Below are 23058 nucleotides of genomic sequence, written 5' to 3' on the forward strand. Positions count from 1 at the left end.
CTTGATGAAGCAGTTTCAGTGACACTGGTAGAGATTTAACCTTGACAGGAGAGGATTTAAAAAGAATGGAAAGAGAACAAATGGAAACATTGAATATAAATAATATGTCACTGATTTACACTGAAGAATACAGAAAAATTAGATTGTAGATGGAAGAGGGTGTGGCTATTACTATTTAAAGCTGGAAGATATTATAACATGGTAATGAAAAGAAGTGGCTATACTGAATTTGTGGGACTCAAGTAACAAAAGGATTTACATGCTATTAACAGTATGGAATAAAATAGACATTCACCCTCCTTCCCAACTCTTAAGTATGTGTGGTAGTAAAAGGATCAGTGAAGTGGAGAACACTATAAGGGTATTTGTTATTCAGAAGACATAATACAAAGGTTGAAGAGGGAAGAGAGAAGAAACCCAGTGCTGTTTGGAGATGAAAGTATGGGAGGATAGATATCTAGAGGGGCTCATATTTGGATGGAGAGCAAGGGTAAGAGAAAACAAGGTGGAGTACATTTGGCTAGCAAAATAATTAGTCCTGACACTACCTTAGAAGGGGTGTGTGTGTGTGGTGTTGATATAGTTGGCAAGGAAGGGTAGCTCCTGGTAGGCATTTAGGCCACTCAGAATTCAGCAATAAAATTAGGAGGTTATCCTTATGAGACAGTTTGAATTTGGTTGGTAAGTTGACCTCCAGTTTTTTTTTTTCTTTCTTTCTTTGAGGAGAGTCAACTTGAGTTTTTGTTTGTTTGTTTTTAATTTGAAGGCTCAGAAGAGAGATCCAAGGCTTCCAGCATGTGGGATTGTAGGGAGTACTTAGAGACTCAAGATATGGGGCCAACTGAGAGTGGTGAAGATGGTTAAGCTCTCATTTTGCTCCAAGAATGGGAGTGGGTAAGGTATCTTCTCACCGTGCTCAATGTTTGTGAGATAGTGGGGTGGGAGACATGAGGAGAGTTTATGATGCTCCACTGTAATTAGTCCAGTAACTCTGAGATCAGTTGAGTAGGAACGTGGATATCCTCAAGCTTTGTTCCACTGTTACAGCTGGTAAACATGGATGAATTGATTTAAATATTTATTTTGCAACAATGTGGATTTGATTTATGGATATAGTTTCCTCTTTTTTGGTTAATTATGTGCCCATTTGAATTCATCTCTGTCTATGAGTACTAGTGGACTAGCTGCTTCCCTGGATCTCATTACTGGATGGTATGTTGCTCTTAGTGTCATCCAAACAGAATTCTTTTAAAAGCAAAATGAAGAAGCCAGTTGTAGTGAATTGTACATCACCAATTTTTAGAGCTGTAGACTAATATCATGAAAACTGCCTTAACACCTTTGTGCCACAAATCAAGATATAAGTAACATTAAGAGTTATGTGAGGCCGGGCGTTGTGGCTGACACCTGTAATCCCAGCACTTTGGGAGGCCGAAGAGGGTGGATCATCTGAGGTCAGGAGTTTCAGACCAGCCTGGCCAATATGGTGAAACCCCATCTCTACTAAAAGTAAAAAAAAAAAAAAAAATTATCCTGGTGTGGTGGCATGCGTCTATAGTCCCAGCTACTTGGGAGGCTGAGGCACAATAATCTCTTGAACATGGGCAGTGGAGGTTGCAGTGAGCCAAGAATGCACCACTACACTCCAGCCTGGGCGACAGAGCAAGATTCCAGCTCAATTAAAAAAAAAAAAAAGGTTATATGAACAAGCTTGAAATGATGTTCATGGCTAAATTTTTTAGTTACCCTGTAAAGATTATTCTTGGATATTGTTTTGATTCTGAGCAATTTTGGAGTCATCTGATAGTATGCTTCAAGAATAACAATCTGATGATAGCTTTCAACATTGGGTTACCAACAAAGCTTGTTACTTTGTATACATTGATTCATAATTTCAGGTTTCTTCACCATTATGGTAAGTAGTGCATTGAGTCTTCATTGTAACACATTAGGAATTTATGTTTGTACTCATGGATGTCTTTAGCCCTCAGACATTTCTACTTATATTGAGAACTCTAGACTGAAAACATTTTGAAATGTTGTGGTTTTACTATGTAGGAGGAATGTGTGATTCATTTGTTCTGCTTCATTTTCTTCTGTTTGTGATGGAGATTGGATCAGATGAAAGCATCTTGATACTATACATGCCATTCTTTTCATTCTATGTATTTATAGTCCTTTTTTGCTGTCATAACTTTGTTTATGATATTCCCTGCTCTTAAAATACCTTCATCTTGTCCCTCCACCTATCTATATCTAAAATATCCTTAAAGGCCTTCTTTTTGTAGCTTTCTCTGAGTACTACAGCCAGATCCTCTTGTCTGAACTCCAACGTGTGTAATACATTATCATCCTGTTTAAATATAATTATTTCTTATATTTATTAATTTATCAAGGCCCTAAATAGCTGCATAAGCTTGTCTTCATGGTTTCACTTTTTCATTGTTCTCTATATTCATGCCATGTAACTTTGGCATGCGTTCCCACTGTGGGTGAGGTAACCTGCCCACTGTTTGACTCTGGTTTCAGGCATGTGATTTGCTTTAACTAATTAGATATTATCAGATATCATGCAAGCAGAGACTTGAAATGGTCTTGCACATTGGGAATTCCCTCTTGGGCCTCTGCCACCACCATGAAAACATTCCCATGCTAGCCTGCTGGAGAGAGCCACATGCAGGAGAGCCATGCTACCCTAGTTGCCATAGCTGAGGCTATCCTCGATCAGCACACATCCATTCAAGCACCAGACACTGGAGAAAGTCCACTTGAGGTCAGTAGAGCTGCCTAGCAGACGGCCAGCTGACCCAAAAAGCATAAGACATAAACGTCTATTGTATACCCTCTGAAGTTTTGCATGTGTTTGTTATACCATATTATTATAGCAATAGATAATTGATACAAATGTCCTACATGGCCTAGACCATGCATTCCTTGCTAAATTTATTTCTTACTACTCTGTCCCTCTTTCATCACTCTCTAGCGATATTGGCCTTCTGTTTTTATGATATGCCAAGATCACTTCTGACTCAAGACTTTTCCCCTGCTATTCTCTTTGTCAGGAGCATCTTTCTCCTGTTATTTAAGCATTTATCACTCATTATCGTGAGGCTCAGCTCAAATATCATGGTTTCTGAGAGTGCTTCCTTGACCCCATGAGCTAAAGGAGCCCCCTTCCTGCTCATTCTTTCCCTATTCCTTTCACTCCTTTATTTTCCTCACTGGGCTTCTGTCTAAAATTATCTTGTTTACATGCTTATTGTCCATCTCCCCTAATGCCAATGAGGGAGATGGTATCAAGAACAGAGTATCAAGAACAGAGTCTGGAACATAGTAGCCTTTCAATAAACATGTAATACATGTATGAATTATTTTTTCATTAAGAGAACAGATGGTAGAAAGTATGATAGATTCTAGAATATAATATTTATTTGTTACCTACGTCTGCTGTGACAGATTACCACAAACTTGATGGCTTAAGGCAAAAGACGTTTATTTTTCATTGTTCTGGAAACCAAAAGCCCAAAATCAATGTGTGGACAGGGCTGTGCTTCCTCCAGAGGCTCTAGGGGAGAGCCCTTCCTTGCCTCTTCCAGCTTCGGGTGGCTGTTGGCATTCACTGTCTTGTGTTAGCATCCTCTACTCTGTCTTCAATGACCTTCTCTTCTTTGTGTCTGTTCCTAGTATTCCTCTGCCCCTCTCTTATAAGGATTCATGTGATGGCATTTAGGGCCCACCAGGATTATCTCCTTGTCTCAAGATCCTTAGTCACATCTGCTAAGACTCTTTTAAGGGTAACATTCAAAATGAATAAAGAAAACTACAGGACAATATCCCTGATGAACACAGATGCAAAACCCCTCAACAAAATACTAGCAGACCAAATCTAGCAGCACATCGAAAAGTTGCTTCACCATGATCAAGTAAGTTTCATTTCTGAGATGCAGGTTGGTTCAACATATGCAAATCAATAAATATGATTCACCACATACACAGAATTAAGAACAAAAACCATATGATCATCTCAATAGACACGGGAAAAGCTTTCAGTAAAATCCAACATCCCTTCATGATAAAAACCCTCACAAAACTAGGCATTGAAGATACATACCTCAAAAAACAAGAGCCGTATCTGACAAACCTACAGACAACATCATACTGAATGGACAATAACTGGAATCATTCCCCTTGAGATTGGAATAAGACAAGGATGCCCACTCTCACCACTCCTGTTCAAAATAGTACTGGAAGTCCTTGCCAGCGCAATCAGGCAAAAGAAAGAAAGAAAAGGTATGCAAATAGGAGAAAAAGTCAAACTGTCTTCACTGGTGATATAACTTGATACTTAGGAAACTAACGACTCTGCCAGAAGGCTCCTGAAACTCATAAGCAGCTTCAGTAAAGTATGAGGATACAAAATTAACATACAGAAGTTTGTAGCATTTCTATACACCAGTAACATTCAAGCTGAAAGCTAAATCAAGAATGCAATTCCATTTACAATAGACACGGATACACACACATACCTAGGATACATATAACCAAAGAGGTAAAAGATCTCCTCAAGGAGAACTACAAAACACTGCTGAAAGAAATGCCAGATGACACAATGGAAAACTATTCTATGCTCATAGATTGGAAGAATCAATATTATTAAAATAGCCATACTGTCCAAAGCTATCTACAAGTCCAATGCTATTCCTATCAAGCTATCAATATCATTTTTCACAAAACTAGAAAAGACTGTTCTAAAATTTATATGGAACAACAACAACAACAACAAAAAGCCCAAATAACCAAAGCAATCCTAAGCAAAAGAACAAAGCTGGAAGCATCAAATTACCTGACTTCAAACTATACTATAAGACTACAGTAACCAAAACAGCATGGTAGTGGTGCAAAAACAGAAACACATAGACCAATGGAACAGAACAGAGAGCCCAGAAATAAAGCTGCACACCTACAGCCACCTGACCTTCATCAAAGTTGACAAAAATAGGCAATGGGGAAACGACTCCTTATTCTATAAATGGTTCTGGGATAGCTGGCTGGTCACATGCAAAAGAATGAAACCAGACCCCTATATTTCACCATATACAAAAATTAACCCAAGAGGTATTAAAGAGTAAGACCCCAAATTATAAGAATTCTAGAAGAAAACCTAGGAAACATCATTCTGGAGATTGACCTTAGGAGAGAACATATTATTAAGTCCTCAAAAGCAATTGCAGCATAACCAAAAATTGATAAGTGTGACCTGCTTAAACTAAAGAGCTTCTGCACAGCAAAATAAACTATCAACAGAATAAACAGACAGCCTACAAAATGGGAGAAAATATTCACAAAGTATGCATCCAACAAAGCTCTAACATCCAGAATATATAAGAAACTTAAAACAGTTGAACAAGCAAAAAACAGCGCCATTAAAAAGTGGACAAAATACATGAACAGACACTTCACAAAAGAAGACATACAAGCAGCCAACAAACATTTAAAAATGCTCAACATCACTAGAGAAATACAAATCAAAACCACAATGACATGCCATCTTATACCAGTTAAAATGGGTATTATTAAAAAGTCAAAAACCAACAGATGCCGGCAAGGCTGTAGAGAAAAGGGAACGCTTATACACTGTTGGTGGGAATGCAAATTAGTTTAGCCCCTGTGGAAAGCAGTTTGCAGATTTCTCAAAGAACTTGGAACAGAAGTACCATTTGACCTAGCAATCCTATTACTGGGTATGTATCCAAAAGAAAATAAGTTGTTCTACTAAAAAGACTATGTACTCATGTGTTCATCACAATGCTATTCATAATAGTAAAGACATGGAATCCTCTAGGTGCCCATCAATAGCAGACTGGAAAATGAAAATGTGGTATTATACACCATGAAATACTATGCACCCATAGAAAAAAACAAAATTATGTCCTTTTTGGCAACATGGATACAGCTGGAAGCCATTATCCTAAGCAAATTAACACAGGAACAAAACCAAATACCACATGTTCTCACTTATAAGTGGGGGCAAAACAGGTACTTGTGGACATAAAGGTGCTAACAGTAGACTCTGGGGACTACTAGAGGAGGGAGCAAGGGAGGCAGGGGGTAGGGGCTGAAAAATTGTTGGGTACTATGCTCAGTACTTGAGTGACTCAACTAATAAATATGCACACGTATGCCCTGAATCTAAAAAGTTGAAATTATAAAAATAATAAAATATTTTTTAAAAGGTAGCATTCACAGCTTCCAGGGATTCAGTGTGAATACTTTTGGGGGCCATTTTTTGGCCTGCCAGATGTATAAACATTATCAACTCTAGTATGTGACAGGCAAAACAGTATTATATGCTATATATCATGCTGTTTAAGCTCTCTGTGCCTACTTCCTCTCCTGCAAAGCGCAGATACCAATAGTACCTATTTCCAAAGGTTGTTTTGAGGATTGATATGTTAGTACCCAGTAGTTTCTATGACATTAGGATTCAATAAATATCATTACACTTGTTAAGCAATGCCTACTGAGCATTTTCTATGTGCCAAGCTTTGTCCCAAGCACATGTCATGCCTTAGCCAACTTAGTCCTCACAACAATCCTATGAGTACAGACTGTCACTTGCTCAAGGTCATATACCTAGTAAGTGGTGGTGAGATTGAAACCCAGACACTCTGTTCCAGAAGTCTGTGCTCTTAACCAATCCAGATATGGGCTTTCTAATGATGCTACTGTTGTTTTAAAATAATTGCTCTAGGCTGGGTGTGGGAGCTCACACCTGTAATCCCAAGACTTTGAGAGGCTTAGGCAGGAGAATTGCTTGAGTCCAGGAGTTTGAGACCAGCTTCAGCAACATGGTGAGACCCTGTCTCTACAAAACAAAACAAAACAAAACAAAACAAACAAACAAACCCAGATATGGTGTCACGTGCCTGTGGTCCCAGCTACTTAGGAAGCTGAGGCAGAAGGATCGCTTGAGCTCAGGAGGTGAAGACTGCGGTAAGGCATGATTGTGTCACTGCACTCCAGCCTGGGCAACAGAGCAAGACCCTATCTCAATTAATAATAATAATAGTAATTGCTTCAGGGCCAGGTGCAGGGTCTCATGCCCGTAGTCCCAGCACTTTGGGAGGCTGAGGCTGGAGGACCACTTCAGTCCAGGAGTTCAAGACCAGTCTGGGCAATAAAGTGAGACCCCATCTTTACAAAAAAAATTTTTTAAATGGCAGGCCTACTGGTGTGCACCTGTGGTCCCAGCTACTTGGGAGGCTGATCTGGGAGGATCACCTGAGCCCAGGAGGTTGAGGTTGTAGTGAGCCATGATTACACTAATGCATTCCAGCCTTGGCAGCAGATCAAGACCCTGTCTCAAAAAAAATAAAATAATTGCTGTGAAATTTCCATTAATGTTTTTGGGAAAACCAGAGGTTTCTGTGTGACGTGAATCGCAGAGGAGAAATCATGAATCTTTATAGCCTTGTATTAACATGACTTCCTTTTGTTGATAGAGTGATTTATTAGTCTCAAGACCTTTGAAATGGCACAAGAATTGCTTGAACAGATTGTGGAGACATCCACCCTTCTTTGGAAACTTAAGTGAGTAGAACCAGTTAGTGTGCCTCTTCCTGTTTCTCACCTTGCTCAATGCAGAATGAACTTGGCGTATATCCACCAGAAGCACCTGCTTATCTACTGTTTGCTGTCATTGCAGGTATTTGTGAGATTAGCTGTTAATGAGTTGTATGTAATTTTATAACTAACTGAATTAAGAAAAACCTTAGTAAGATTCAGTATCTGCTTCAGGTCATTGAAATGTAAAATTGGAATGTAAGCTGAGGGCAGGGTATTTTTTTTCTGTTTTTTTCCATTTATTCCCGCACCACCTTTGCCATCCACTGCCAATAGTTTCTTTTAAATTTAGCATCCAGAGTAGACCTTTGACAGCGCAAATCAAATCACTTCATTTGTTCATTAAAAACCTTCAGCGGGTTTCACATTATTCTTAGGATTACATTTAACGTCCTTATGCAGTAATCTCCAAGCCTCTCCTTGATCTGGTACCCTCTTTCCATCTCTAATCTCTTCTTTAACACTCCTATACTTGCTTACTCAGCCCGAGGTACATTGGCATATTTGCTGTTGCCTGAACATGCAAATTCCTTGAACTTGCTGTTTCCTTGCCCGAAACTCTCTTTCTTCAGATATCTGCCTGGCCTTCCTCTTAACCTGCCAGTCTTGTCTCAAATGTCATCTTTTCAGTGAGGCCTTGCTTGACCAGCCCTTTCCCTCACTACATCCTGCTCTCCACCAATTGATTTTTACTTATCCATATAACTTTTATCCCCCATGTGCTACATATTTTACTTATTTCTTGGTTCATTGGCTGTCTCCCTCCACCAAAATGTAAGCTCCATGAGGACAGGAATTTTATTAATATCAGTTTGTTCATTGCTATACCTCTAGTGCTTTAAACAGTATTTAGCACACAGTAAGCATTCAATAAATATGTATTGGGCTAGACACGGTGACTCACGCCTGTAATCCCAGCACTTTGGGAGGCCGAGGCAGGTGGATCACCTGAGGTCAGGAGTTCAAGACCAGTCTGGCCAGCATGCGAAACCCCATCTCTACTAAAAAGACCAAAATCAGCCAGTCGTGGTGGCATGTGCATGTAGTCCCAGCTACTCATAGGCTGAGGCAGGAGGATCACTAGAATCACTAGAATCCAGGAGGCGGAGGTTGCAGTGAGTCGTGATCAGGCCATTGCACTCCAGCCTGGGTGACAGAGCGAGACTCTGTCTTCAAAAAAAAGTATTGAATAATTGAATGAATGTTCTGCAACGTAACAGTCCAGTTAGCTATATAGCACTGCTTGGGATGCAGTGTGGCCTGCTTGTCTCACACTATTTTGGAGATATTTCTATGGATTTATTTGTATTATTAGTGATTGAGTTTATAATCCTAACTTTTCATATTGTGTACTTCAAATGCTGTTAATTTTCTAGATAGCCAAGGATGGCTAAACTCTCTTCTGCCCTTCTTTAACTACAACTTAGAGAAGTGGCATTTCCATGCAAGCAACCTATTGACCATCTTTACTGAATATCTTTTATTTGTGTATATTTTGGGAGTAGTGGGGAAAAGGGATATTTTAATGGCAAAACCTAAGTTAGGGCCCCATTCTCTACTTGAAACTCTAGAAATTTTTAACTGAATTTTTAATAAAAATTAACAGAGGCTTTGTAGAAAAAGATGAGAATGGGGTAGCATAGAGTAGTTGCACTAGCCACATTTCAAATGCTCCAGTGCCACATGTGGTTAGTAGCTACCATATTGGACAGTGTAGATATAGAACATTTTCATCATTACAGAAAGTTCTATTATACAGCACTGCTCCAAGCAGTAGGAACTCTGAACATTGAGCTAGATAATAAGATATAATCATTTTATGTTTTGTATCCACAGTGGGGAAATGTAAGGAATTGTGTCTTGTAATTCTCTTATACTGTACCTTTATTTGCTCAGCAAATGTTTGTTTTGCCTCTAATAATATATACCAGGCACTCTACTAGGCACTGGGGATTCAGGGATAGACACGATAGCCTAAGGCCTTTCTATATGGAGCTTGTATTCTAATGGAAGAGCAGTCATTAAGTAGATAATCATACAAATAACTATAGTCTCTATAGTGCTGGTTGTATAGTAGATGTTTAAATGACTGTTGATTAATTGACTAACGTGTACAGTCCCATCATCTTCTTAGATACTGACAAATCATAGGAACAAAAAGTTAGGTAGTAATTTATAGTTAAGGTCTGCAGGCAACATTAAAATTTCAGTGCAGTCAATAAATTTAGTTCTGTTCAGACTGTTTTTGGTATTTTTCTTATTTTTGACATAGAGCAAGGATTATGTCAGTTGCCCTGTGGTTTAAAGCCACAGTTATTCGAGAAGCACAGTTGCCATCATTGAGTAGTAGCTGATCCAAAAGAATTCCAGCCAAGGTCTTGCCAATGATGGAAAGAAATGATGTGTCCTGTAAGTTGCCAAAAACTATGTTTTTCTTGTTGATGACAATCTTTTTGTCTTTAAGTTCTTCATACATTGTGACATGAGCACATATGAATGTTCCCTAAAAAGCAACGATCAGGCTGTCAAATTCATTTAAGCAGTAGTTATCTCTGTATAATCTGAAGTTACATAGATGCCTAATAAGTGTTTTCATGTTGTTGCTACTGATGTTGCTGATGACAGTCTATAGAAAGTTGCAGAAGATAAACCATGAAGATTGGCACTTTACCATTATTATTTTGATTTTGTTTCTCTTTTCACATCATCAAGTCTTGCTTATGCTGTTAAGCCCTAGCAGTTCTTTAACATGGAAGGGGGTATGACATATAATTTCCACCTTTGAGAATGGAGCTTGCAGGACTGGACATTGCTCTCAGTGTCAGTGAGTGAGTGGTGAGTAAATATGAAGGCCTAGGACATTATACTACTGTAGAGTTAAGAAGTGGTACATTTAGGTTATGCTAAATTTATTTTTAAACATTTTCTTTCTTCAGTAATAAATTAACTCTAGCTTACTGTTTTTATTTTATGAATTAAAATTTTTAACATTTTTTGTAATAACAGCTTAAAACACAAACACATTGTTCAGCTATACAAAAATATTTTCTTTCTTAATAACCTTATTCTGTAAGCTTTTTTACATTTTAAAATTTTTTATTTTTTTACTTTTTATACTTTTTTGTTCAAAAACTGTGACACAAACATACACATTAGCCTAGGCCTACACAGGGTCAGGATCATTAATATCACTGTCTTCTAACTGCACGTCTTGTCTCACTGCAGGATCTTCAGGGGCAATAACACTCGTGGAGCTGTTATTTCCTATAATATCAATGCCTTCTGTAATACCTCTTGATGGACCTGCCTGAGACTATTTACAGTTAACTTTTTTTTGGAGGTAGAAGGAGTATACTCTACAATAATGATTAAAAGTATAGTAAACACATACATCGGTAAAATAATCATTTATTATCATGATCAAATATGTAATGTACATAACCATATGCACTGTACTTTTATATGACTGGCACTGCAGTGGATTTGTTTACATCAGTATCACCACAAACATGTGAGTCATGCATTGCACGATGACATCACTAGGCAATAGGAATTTTCCAGCTTCATTATAATCTTATGGGACCACCACCATATCTGCAGTTTGTCATTGACTGAAATGTCATTATGCAACACATGACTATATATTTGTACATGGAAAAAAGCTTTTAATATATTATTTAAATAATTTTTTAACATATTATTTAAAGAAAAATACAAAACCATTTTAAGATACATTTAAAAAACACCAAGCATATATTTCTTTCTGGTAGTGTGTATGTTTGTGTGTCTCAAAGACTATACAATCAATCCTACCTATCACAGGACATCGGTTCTGGGACACCAAACCAAAATCCAGAGATACTCATGTCCCTTGTATAAAATGGTATAATATTTGCATATAACCTATGCACATTCTCTGAGATACTTTAAATCAACTCTAGATGAATTACAACATCTAATACAATATAAATGCTATGTCAATAGTTGTTATATGTAATTTTTAAAATGTTGTTTTTTATTATTGTGTTATTTTTATTGTTTTGTTTTAGAGTATTTTCCATTCACAGTTGATTGAATCTGTGGATGCAGACACACAGATAGTGAGAACCAAGTATATGCTAAAATATCAGTAGTGTTATTTCTGAGTAGTAGGATTATAGGTAGTTAAAATACATGTATTTACTTTTCTTTGTGCCTGTCTGTATTCTGAGTTTTCTAAATTAAGCCTTGTTATAAAAAAAGAACTAAAAATAAGTGATCTCTATTATTGATTATATCAGAATTCATATAGGAAATATGCTTTGATGCAGGAATTGTTGTTAAAAATTGATTTATAACTCATTTTGTTTTCTTAGTTATTTATTTTTAAGAGATCGGGTCTCACTGTGTTGCCCAGACTAGAGTTGCCTATTCACAGGCATGATCCCACTACTGATCAGAATGGGAGTTTTGATCTCCATTTCCAACCTGGGTGGTTCACTCCTCCTTAGGCAACCTGGTGGTCTCCTATTCCTGGGAGGTCACCATGTTGATGCCTAACTTAGTGTGGACACCCCATTTGTATATAGCACATTACAGCCCAGAACTCCTGGGCTCAAGTGATCCTCCTGCCTCGGTCTTCCTAGTAGATGAAACTACAGGTGTGTGCCAGTGTCCCTGGCTTACATAACTTATTTTATCCCCGGCCATCCAATACTGACTCCTGGTGATTCCACAGCTCCAGACTGACACTTCTTCCCCCTGTACCAATGCATAATTTGATCAGTTTTCTTGATTTTCAGTATTCCTGTTGTGTGTGACTAGCAGTTTCCCTTTTGCCATGACCTTAAAGCTCCCCACACATGATGATCGCCCTATAGTCAGTTTTGTTTGAATATGTTCCAACCTATAGAGTAGTTGTGGGTAGTTTTGACTGCTCACGAAAATATTTACAAAGAATTGAATAAATATTTTTTATTTCCAAATGTTGGTGGTGGTGGTGATTAAGAATCTGAATCGGATGAACCAGCCTTGCCTTTAGAGAAATGTCCAAGTTACGTTTGGTTTATGGGGACCCTATATTGGGAGAAGTGAAGAGGCCTAGGACCCAGGATTTCCAAGATAAGGTTGTTCAGCAGGGCTCATAGAGAACATCATTTAGAATTTGGCTTGCTCCCAAATGATTCCCTTTATATTTCTTAACAGAGAGGCTCTGACTATATCAGTATGGTGTTTCTTTATTAAGCAAAAGCTCATGCCAAGCGACCTCAGGTGCATTTGACTTCATATTTAGCCACAGTGTGAATGTCTGTGTGATTAACTTACCCATCACAGTGGTGAAGAATGAGATGGTGGTAGTGATGCTGTGATTATATTACGTCATTCATCCTTGATTTTTGGTGATTAGTCTTCCTTGAAACTTTCTATTGACATGGACCATCAATATGGAAATCTGAAGCTTCCATTGATGGAGGTGGTCTCTGAACTAGCATCCACCCAAGCCAGCAATAAACTGCAATAAACTTATTGAGAATAACACAGTCCTTAATTGTATGTCTAATCCATGGCTTTCACTGTCTTTACCACACCAAATGGCACTGCCAAGTCTTATTTCTCCTACTTCCTCTGCTTCTCACCCAACCTCTTTTCTTCATGGAATTCCATTTTCTATTCCATTTCCATTCAATGAATCTTCCAAGCCTAAAGGTTTAAATCTGGTCATGTCCCTCTCTTCCATGCAGTTTCATTTCTAAAATGACATTGAGGATATTGCCATGGTTGTTTCATACTTAGTTGTTATTGTTATGATAGGTAATATATAATTCTGAACTAAAATTGCTGGCTATTTTTTGTCATTGTGACAACAGGTTTTAGAAACATAGCACTCCAATTTTGCTACTGAATGTTTTGATTAAATTGGAGGACCTAGAAGAATACAATTTAAGAGCAGGCTTCGGCAACAATTTTTAAAAATAGATTCAGAGTCGATCATCTTACTACATTTCTATCTAGGCTTATCTCCCTTCATGCAGTTAGTTACAACACTTGGAAGGCTGTTTCCAAGACTGGCATCAAAGAGGTCAGTTTTTCCACCCTCTCTCCCAGAAAAGATCAGAAAGTGCAGTAAGGTTCATGAAAATTTAAGCTTGAAGTTTAGAAAACTCAAAACAACCCAAACCCTCAAACATTCAGTTTGGTTTGAATCTTGGACAAAGGTTTTCTATGCAGCTAGTGGAGTTATTTCAGTTTAACGGCTGTAGTAACTTCATTTCAGGGCTAGTGATGGGGAAATTATGAAACCATAACTTGGATCTTATTTTAACAAAACCAAGAAATAAAAACACTTACTGGGGAATCTGCATGGGAAAGGGGACCTACCTAACCCCAATTGCTGCTATTTTACTATGGCAGCTCCTCTTACTATAGGAATTATGAAACCATTCTTTCCAATTCCTTTGGAGAGAGCTGACTTTTGAAACTGATTGAGTGGCCTGCATCCAATTTATAAGCCTCCTGATGTGCACAACAGGGAAGATCTTTCGTAGGTGATTAAATCCAGTAGAGTTAAGGCCTGTCATTGTGATTTCCCTCCTGGTCAGCTTTCATTTCAAAAGTCATCCCAGGAGAACCACTGTAGTTCTTTACCTAGTTGACTTCTGAAACAAAATTTTCCACTTCAAAGAGAGCCCAATAATTTAGACCCTCTCCTCCTTGGATACAACTTATTTGTTCCAAGGATAAGAATTTAATTTAATGACTATTTACTGAGTAGTTTCATTATATCTGGCATAGGATAATATATTCCAGGCAGAGGTATACAACATAGGGGGAAAAATTTCCTCAAAGATCTTTTGGACCAGTTCAATAATCAACAATGAAAACATCTTAGAACAAAAACAAATTCAAAAAGGATTTATTCTGAAATAATTTAGAAAACCTCAGTTGATTTTTAAACATACCCAATAGAGGATGTCACCTCATTTACAGTTGATCACTTATCAAATACTGCAGAGCAAAATGAGGTCGAGCCTCAGGCTCTGCAGATGTGGAGCACAGCCTCAAGGGGCAAAACATCAGCAGCCTGCTGAATTTCTGAAGCACACAATCTCAGAGGATTTCAGAACTATTTGGAGCCTCAGAGCATCCAAAAATACTGAAAATTTAATAAAGTTCATGTTTTCTTATTTAGGTAGAGACGGATTTGCCAGATAATAGAAGTGACTTAACTAACAAGGTTCCAGTTAATAAGTACCGTAAATATTCCCCCAAAGTATCTATATTCTTATCAAACTAGCTTGTTCTCTTAATTGAGGATATACTTAGTTAGTGATTTTAGTTGGATTATATTAAGCATTCACCACCCTTTTAAGTGATTATTTCTGCTATTATATGGAATTATGTTACTATGAAATTTGAATTAACTCACATGAAATTTGAATCACAAGCCAGTGAAATGTGGTTAATGACATTTGTTGCAACTTGAAATTTTCCTTTTTTTTTTTTGCATCTCTTTTAAAATAAAATATTGTTTTAATATTACGTTTTGATGATGTCAGTATCTAATTTCTTTCCTTCTTTATGTACTTTAGAACTACAGGGAGCAAATCTGTTTCTTAGAATAGAAATCCATCTAGTAAACGTTTCAAAATTTGGAGATCTCCTAGAACTATTTTCTGAACTAATAATGATGCAATAATGATTACAGTTAATAGTGGAACTATAGGAGTATCATATACTTTAATAACTTGAAATTTTAAAATTTGATTCTGAATATTTATCAAAACTATTAATGGGCAACCAATACACACTGTGTAGAGTTCTGTACTTAGGGAGTGAACCAATGGTTGAGGAAATGAAACAAATCTGAATGTTAAATGTCTATTAAGTGGCAGGGACAGTCAATTCCAAACAAGGAAGTAATCATTTCCAGATGGGGATGGTCTGAGTGCTCATGGAGGAGGTGAAATTAGTGTTCTCCTTTGAAAGGCATATACATTTAGAGACTAGCGAGCACGTGTTTCAGAGGTGAGAAATGGATGCATCAGAGGCTGGAAAATGCAGCCGTGTGTGTAAAGGACAATGAGAAGACCTCTTTGCTGGGCTTAAACACAGAGTTGATGTAGGAGAGTAGTGGGTGTTAGAGCTTAAAAGGTAGGATAAAGCCAGATTTTGGAAGACTGTAGACTTTTTACCATAGATGCAAGGAGCTGTTTTAAGTTTTTGAGATGAGGATTGAAATAGTGAAGTAGTGTTGTAGGAAGATAATGTATGTAGTAACAGGATAAGTGGAAAAGAAAATGGTTGAAGATATGACAATTCATTAGAAAATTTTTGTACTTGCCTAAAAAAAGATGATAAAAAAATCTAGTGCATAGTAGTGGCTACAGTGCTGGAAAGGAAAAACATTAGGAAGAGAACAAAGTATCAATATAATTTTGAGATTGCTAGACAGGGGAAGTGAGGGACAACTTAAAAATGGCATCTTTTTGTTTAATGTATGATTTTGAACCTGTGTATCAGGGATAATGATGATCATAAATGAGAAATCTGGAAAATAGGTCAGGTTGGAGTTAAGGGTAGAAAATAGGCTTTGTTTTAAATGAATTGCTCTTGAGATAGTGGCATGTCTTCTAATAAGCAGGTGGAAATGCAGGACTCAATTTTATGAGAGAGGTCAGGACTACTAACAAAAACATGGGGACCATTTATATATAAGTAACAACCGAAGTTGGAGAGGTAAATAAGTTCACCTAAAGGCTTAGAAATGCTAAAAATGGAAAAGCAAATATCTGAGCTATGAGATGTAGGATACATGAGATTTGGGTGGTGAAAGGTGGAAAAAAGACAGTAAAAGAGACAGAAAACAAAGCAATTGAAAGGTAAAGAAAAGAACCAGAATATGGTAGAGTCATAGAAGTCAAACAAGTTATGAGTTTTCAAAATAATAGTAGTGATTGGCAGTGTCTCATACTTTAGACAGACTAAGCAGAATGGGGAGTGGAAAACACCATTGATTATGTCAGCTAGGAGTCTTTGGAGCCAATTAAGTATAATTTTCATAGAGTAGGAAGAGCAGAGCCAAACTGTGTGAGAAATAAGGAGGCAGTGGTGGTAAGGAAGTAAAAGAAGCAGGTATATTCAACCCCTTGGGAAGAAAGGACAAAAAAGAACAGTGGCAAGATGAGTCCCAGGCCCTCTCCTTTTCTCCCTCCCCAGGCAGATTCAATCTCTTTCATGTAGAATCACCATTTATATGCTAATACCTTCCAGAATTATATTGCAAATATAGAACATGGTTCCTAACACCCTAGCTCCCGTATATCAGCAGCTCTTACTTTGGTATCAATAGATACCACTTCAACTTCAACATCCAAAACTAAATTTATAATTTCCCCCTGCTTCTACTAAAAAACAAAACAAAATACAGATAAGCATAAATAAACAACAACCAGGTCCTCTTCTAGTGTTCTCCATTTCAGTAAGTAACATGACACTCTCCCCACTTGCTCACGCTAGAAAGCTCGGGGTCATTTTTGATACCCCAATTTGCTCTTTATTTCTCTCATCTAATTCATCACCAAATCTTGTAAACACACTTCTCTCCACATCCACTGCCCCACTAGTTGAAGACTCGGTCATCTGAACAAACTCAATAGTATTTCGCGTGTTCTGCTGCATCTCCTCTTGCTCCTCACAGAAGCCAGGGTAATCCCTTAAATCCACAAACCTGATTACTATTACCCTCCTATTTAATACCTTCTAATGGCCTCTTTTTTCCTTCAAGCCAAGTGATGTTATGAAAACAACTGTTTTAGAATGAAGCAACTAACTCTGTATGGAGGAATTAGAAAAACCTTCATTAAGATATTGGCATGCAGACTGGCCTTCAGTGTCTTCAGGTGGAGATTCATATTAGCGTGAAGTATGGGATGACAGTGACAGAAGATCATTCCAACTTGGGGAACATCATGTGCCAAGGTAGGAAGTAGGTGTTCAGAAAAGCGTGACAAGTTCAGAGGGTAATGTCAAGGGATGGGGAGTAGCTGCAGAATCCAGTTTTTGAAAGCCCTTTTATGTTGGATTTTATGGAGGTCTTAAAGCAAGGGATAATATAAAGAACCAAGCTTTTTATGGCGAAGGGGAAAGTTGACTGCAATGTTTGAGTCTTAGAGAAGAGAGAGCAGTTCAGCGCCTGTTGCAGGGACCCAAGAAAGGTGATAGAGGCTGACACAAAGGCTATGGGGCTGGGGAGAAGTTTCAAGGCGTATTTAGAGTAGGACCCACAGAAATAATGCAACATTTGAAGCTAGATATCCTTGAATAATGTTATTGTGAGTGGGTTTATGTGCAAAGCCCATGATCTGGCCCTAAATTGACATGTTATTCTGTAGTCTCATACTCTGTAGAATGTATTATTTTTGCCACATATAAAATGTACTGGAGATAAATTACAATTAGTTTGTGTCCTAGTCAAAGCTACACTAAAAATACAACCCAGTAAAAATATTTTTAAGAATCTCTGGATTTTTCACAGTTCTGTCTCTGGTAAGTTTTATAAACTTGGTCAAGTCATATACTCAGCCTGAGACTTAAATTTCTCATTTGCAAAATGAAGGAGTTGACTAGATTCACTGAATGACCTCTAAGGTTCCTTCAAGTTCCTTGGAACCAGTGTCAACCTCTAGGGTATTTTTCTGCTTTAGTTAATTGACTTGAGTCTAACTAGCAGGAAGCAGACTGCTTCATACTTTCTTGAAAACATAATTATCTCCTTGAGGAACTGTGGTCTAGGGAGTGTTCTGAGTAGCATTCCTAGACCCACCTTGTCTTATGAAATGCATTACATTTATAATCTTTCTAGAGGACCTTTCCAATCTCCCATAGTTGGGTACCAAGAAAAAATTATTCCAGTTAATAAAAGCCATTTGTTAGTAATAGTTCTATCATACTTGGTGTGGCATATTTTCTTTTCTCCCGAAGGCTTCTCTTAACTAGGAGAACCTTAAAAGTACATTCATTGTCAAGTCTTTCTAGACTTTTGACTTCAAGAACTTGTGTAGAATTATGTGTTTTTTTCCTTCAAGTATGATTTGCAGAAGGGTAGAGACATATAATTTAATTAAACAAATTTAAGCCTCCACCATGTATGAAACATTGTGGAGAAAAAACAGGATGGGCAAAGGAATGTGCCAAGAGGGATAGGGCACAATTTCTGTCTTCAAGTAAGTATATTATTTAATAGGAGAGCCTAGAATGTTAACACATACTTCAAGTAGGTATATGAAAATGGTAGTACAGTAGAAGAGAGTGCTACATGTAGGATGAGTATGATTATTCCAGCCTTGGGCTTGCAAATTGAAATAACTGTCCTCTGGTAAGTGCTATTCCTAAATTCTGTCTGGGCAGGTAGATATTGGTATGAATAACCCAGGTGTGGGTCTAAAATAATTGATCAACTTGTCTTTGGCAAGTATGTATAAAGTCTTAAGCAATCTCTTATTCCACTTCAGAGATATGAAAAGGACCAACTCCTTGAAAATGGTTGATTGGTTATAAATAGACACAGTCTAAATTTTTGGCAAGAACATGATAAAAGCTTTTATGAAGTTATGAAATTGTGGCAACATATTGTCAACTGTGGCACTTGAAGTCAAGTCATCAGAGAATCACATGAACAGATCTAGTATACTACTAAGCCGATAGACATGCTGGCATAAATAGTTATTAAGCTGCAGGCTAAACTGAAGATTAATTTTTAAAAAATGATGCTTTACAGCATATTGTATGGGTATTACATTTTTTATGTCCATCATATTCAACTCCTGGATGAGTGTTATCTTAAGATTTTCTTCGTTGAATTTAACATATAGATAACAAGATTCCATTTCTAAAGATAGGGCATTTGTCTCATTCGATGTGAGTACTAAAATATTCTTGTTCTATAATTCATTCTTCTGAGAGATAACTGATTTCTGGTGGTGTAAAGGTGTTCTTCCTTGTTTTGTCTTTGTACCATGAGAATGAACAATCAGGTAAAATAAACATAAAATAAATTGTAGGTGAAATAAACTTGCAGGTTTAAAAAGCATAAGAAAGCTGGTAAGCCAGGAAACTGGTATATATAATATAATAATAATATATATATTATATATATATAAAAAACCTGGTATTATATTTTCTGTCTTCATCTAATTATGAAAGTGATTTAAAAGTTTAATATAGTGAAAAATGTGTCTAAATTGTGACAAAAGTTCTCATCCCAGATTTGTGTCTGTATTTGTCCTCATGCTGCTGATAAAGACATACTTGAGACTGGGTAATTTATAAAGGAAAGAGGTTTAATGGACTCAACAGTTCCACATGTTTGGGGTGGCCTCACAATCATGGTGGAAGACAAAGGAGGAGCAAAGTCACATCTTACTTAGTGTTGGGCAAGACAGCTTGTGTAGGGAAACTCCCATTTATGAAACAATCAGCCCTCATGAGACTTATTCACCATCATGAGAACAGCATCATTAAAACCCGCCCCCATGTTTTAATTACCTCCCACCAGGTCCCTCCCATGATACATGGGAATTATGGAAGCTCCAATTCAAGATAAGATTTGGGTGGGGACATAGCCAAGCCATATCAGTGTCACTAGGCTTTTAAGCTGGAGCAGTCCTATAAGAGGGCATGGAAAAGTCTAAGTCACCTTAAGGTATGTTTCCACCAGCTCTAAGCCTGTATTCTCCATCAGTATGTTAAGGCATACTGTTTAAAGAAATTTTTGTTAAAATGAAGTCTGTTATCTGGCAAGAGTAAGATATTAATATTAGCTGACAGTTAAGCACTTAATTTGTGCCTGGTACATTGGCTGTCTTAATGCTTATTAAATATGGTATGGATATATAATATATACTACTTATGAAGTTGGTACTATTGTATTTAATCATTTTTAAGATACACTTCTTTCACATTTTAACACTCTAAAATTGGGATGTTTTACAATCAGTGACATCTTTTTTTTTTTTTTTTTTTTTTTTTTTTTTTTTTTTGAGGCAGTCTTGCTCTGTGGCCCAGGCTGGAGTGCAGTGGCGCGATCTCGGCTCACTGCAAGCTCCGCCTTCCGGGTTCACGCCATTCTCCTGCCTCAGCCTCCCGAGTAGCTGGGACTACAGGCGCCCGGCTAGTTTTTTGTATTTTTAGTAGAGACGGGGTTTCACCGTGTTAGCCAGGATGGTCTCGATCTCCTGACCTCGTGATCCGCCCGCCTCAGCCTCCCAAAGTGCTGGGATTACAGGCGTGAGCCACCGCGCCCAGCCTACGATCAGTGACAGCTTACAGACATCATTTAGAGTATTCTTGTTTTGTAAGTGGCACGTAAAATCATGGTGAGAGTGACAATAAGAAGGCATCATAGATTAGATGAAATATGATATTAGCCACCATCCCCCTTTACCCAATCTGACCTAAAAGGAACTGAAACATGAAGAGGTTAAGTAATCTGTTCAATACCTCTGAACTGGAAAATGTTTGAGCCAGGATTCCACACAATTGTTTAACTCAACCCAGGAACAATGCTTCCACCCAGCATACCATGCTGTCTGCTGGTAATCTACCAGCACTTCTTAAGCTTTGGCGAAATTGGTGTATCTGAGTAGCCATCTTCAGAGAGCTGCACACTGGAGTTGCAGTGGCACAGTGGAGCTGGGAGGACAGAGAATTTGCAAGGTCCAGAATGGACTGCTGAGTCAAGAGGCATGGTGGAGGACCCTTGGTAGTCGGGGTAATCATGGATGAAATAGACCCTGAAAAGATAGAAAAGCTACAGGAATGTAGGGAAGCCCTAAAGGTGGAGGCCACCCATTTTACTATTTTATCTAGGTCCAGACTTGCGTGTGTGCAAATACTTCTATGTGGGATACAGAAAGAAAATTCTTATGTATCAGGGAGAGTTATTTATCTATAGCTATATATTATCTATTTCTATATATTTATCCATGTACCTATATCTAAATCCATATATTTTGAGAGACAGAAAAAAAAGAAAGAAAGTTGTATTGTGTTTCTGTTTTTGTTTTTGTTTTTTTTTGTATGGAGTCTCGCTCTGTTGTCAAGCTGGAGTGCAGTGGTGCAATCTCTGCTTACTGCAACATCCACCTCCCAGGTTCAAGCGATTCTCCTGCCTCAGCCTCCTGGGTAGCTGAGACTACAGGCACATGCCCCCACACCCAGCTAATTTTTGTATTTTTATGGGAGATGGGGTTTCACCATGTTGGCCAGGATGGTCTCAATCTCTTGACCTCATGATCTGCCTGCTTCAGCCTCCCAAAGTTTGTGCTTTTTTTAAAGGGAATATTACATTATGAACGAATATTTTCTTATCCTACAATTAGAATTTAAAATTTGAATGTGTTCTGCATGTTTCTTTTTTATTTGCTTCCCCCCCCCATAGTGCCTAGCACAATTTAGTGTAAATATTAGGAAGGATAAGCATTAATTGAATACATAAATAATAAGAACTCTCTCTTTACCTCAAATACCATACAGAATCTTGGAAGCATATATGAGTTTAACAAAAAGATGCTTTAAGTGGGGGTGGGGAGCCTCTTAAAGAGTTGTATCAGTTACTGAAATAACAAAGAACTAGTGTAATTTCTATTACTGCTTGTCAAGAAATGAGGCAGAAAAATTAAAGTCATCAGGATCTAGCACTGCTGCTCTGCCTCCAACAGAAAAGATGAGCCCATGAAAAGACAAGCCAGTGAAAATATGCGGTTACTCCCCGTCAGCCCCAGTGGCCATACACACAAACACTATGCAGACCAACACACACACACACACACACACACACACACACACACACATATAAATTGATGTATTTTCTTTTGCCTATGTGTCTAGTCAGCTTAAATGGGTCGACTCGTGTTTTGGCTCCTATCACCAAACCAGACTCTTTGGCTCCACTCTACCTGCAAACTTTCTGGCCTGTTTCAGTATAGTGAAGTGGTTTAAGTTTCTGAGAACAAATAATTAGGCTCTAAGAGAAGGCCAGGGTTATACAAAAACCATTCGTTTTTGCTTCTGTGGGTTCTGTGTCTCTGTAAAAAAGGAAAACAAAGTTAGGTAAGAACAGTGTTCAGCTATGTGAGCTTCATGATATTTCTCCTATTGTGTTATCAGAACACTTATTTAATTTTTATTGTTCTGAACCTGAGATACCTAGGGATTAATATTTTTAAGTTACATCTCCTTTAACTAATAGTATAAATCTTAGACTCAGAATTAGTGTTGGCATGGACAAGAATCGGCCCTTATCTTTGTTACCTCACCTTATCTTTGTTACTTATCTTCACCCTTTGGACTTAAAAGGTAATGAAGTTTCAAACTAGGTTTAGGAGCATCTTCAGCTAAAGAAGCTAAATATAAGGTATTTATTTATTTATTTATTTTATTAAACTTACTCCACTCTCT

The 23058-nt window shown here is 37.7% G+C and overlaps 1 long non-coding RNA gene across 1 annotated transcript; it reads left to right on the forward strand.

Annotated features, from left to right (window-relative positions):
- Positions 1–10032: 10032 nt before the first annotated feature.
- On the forward strand, positions 10033–20297 carry LOC126931784 (uncharacterized). Its single transcript, XR_007717921.1, has 4 exons — positions 10033–10458; positions 10849–11018; positions 17387–17580; positions 20156–20297. It is a non-coding gene; the product is annotated as an uncharacterized LOC126931784 (long non-coding RNA).
- Positions 20298–23058: the final 2761 nt, after the last annotated feature.

This window comes from Macaca thibetana, chromosome 11 (genome assembly GCF_024542745.1).
Source record: "Macaca thibetana thibetana isolate TM-01 chromosome 11, ASM2454274v1, whole genome shotgun sequence".
NCBI classification, from domain to species: domain Eukaryota; kingdom Metazoa; phylum Chordata; class Mammalia; order Primates; family Cercopithecidae; genus Macaca; species Macaca thibetana.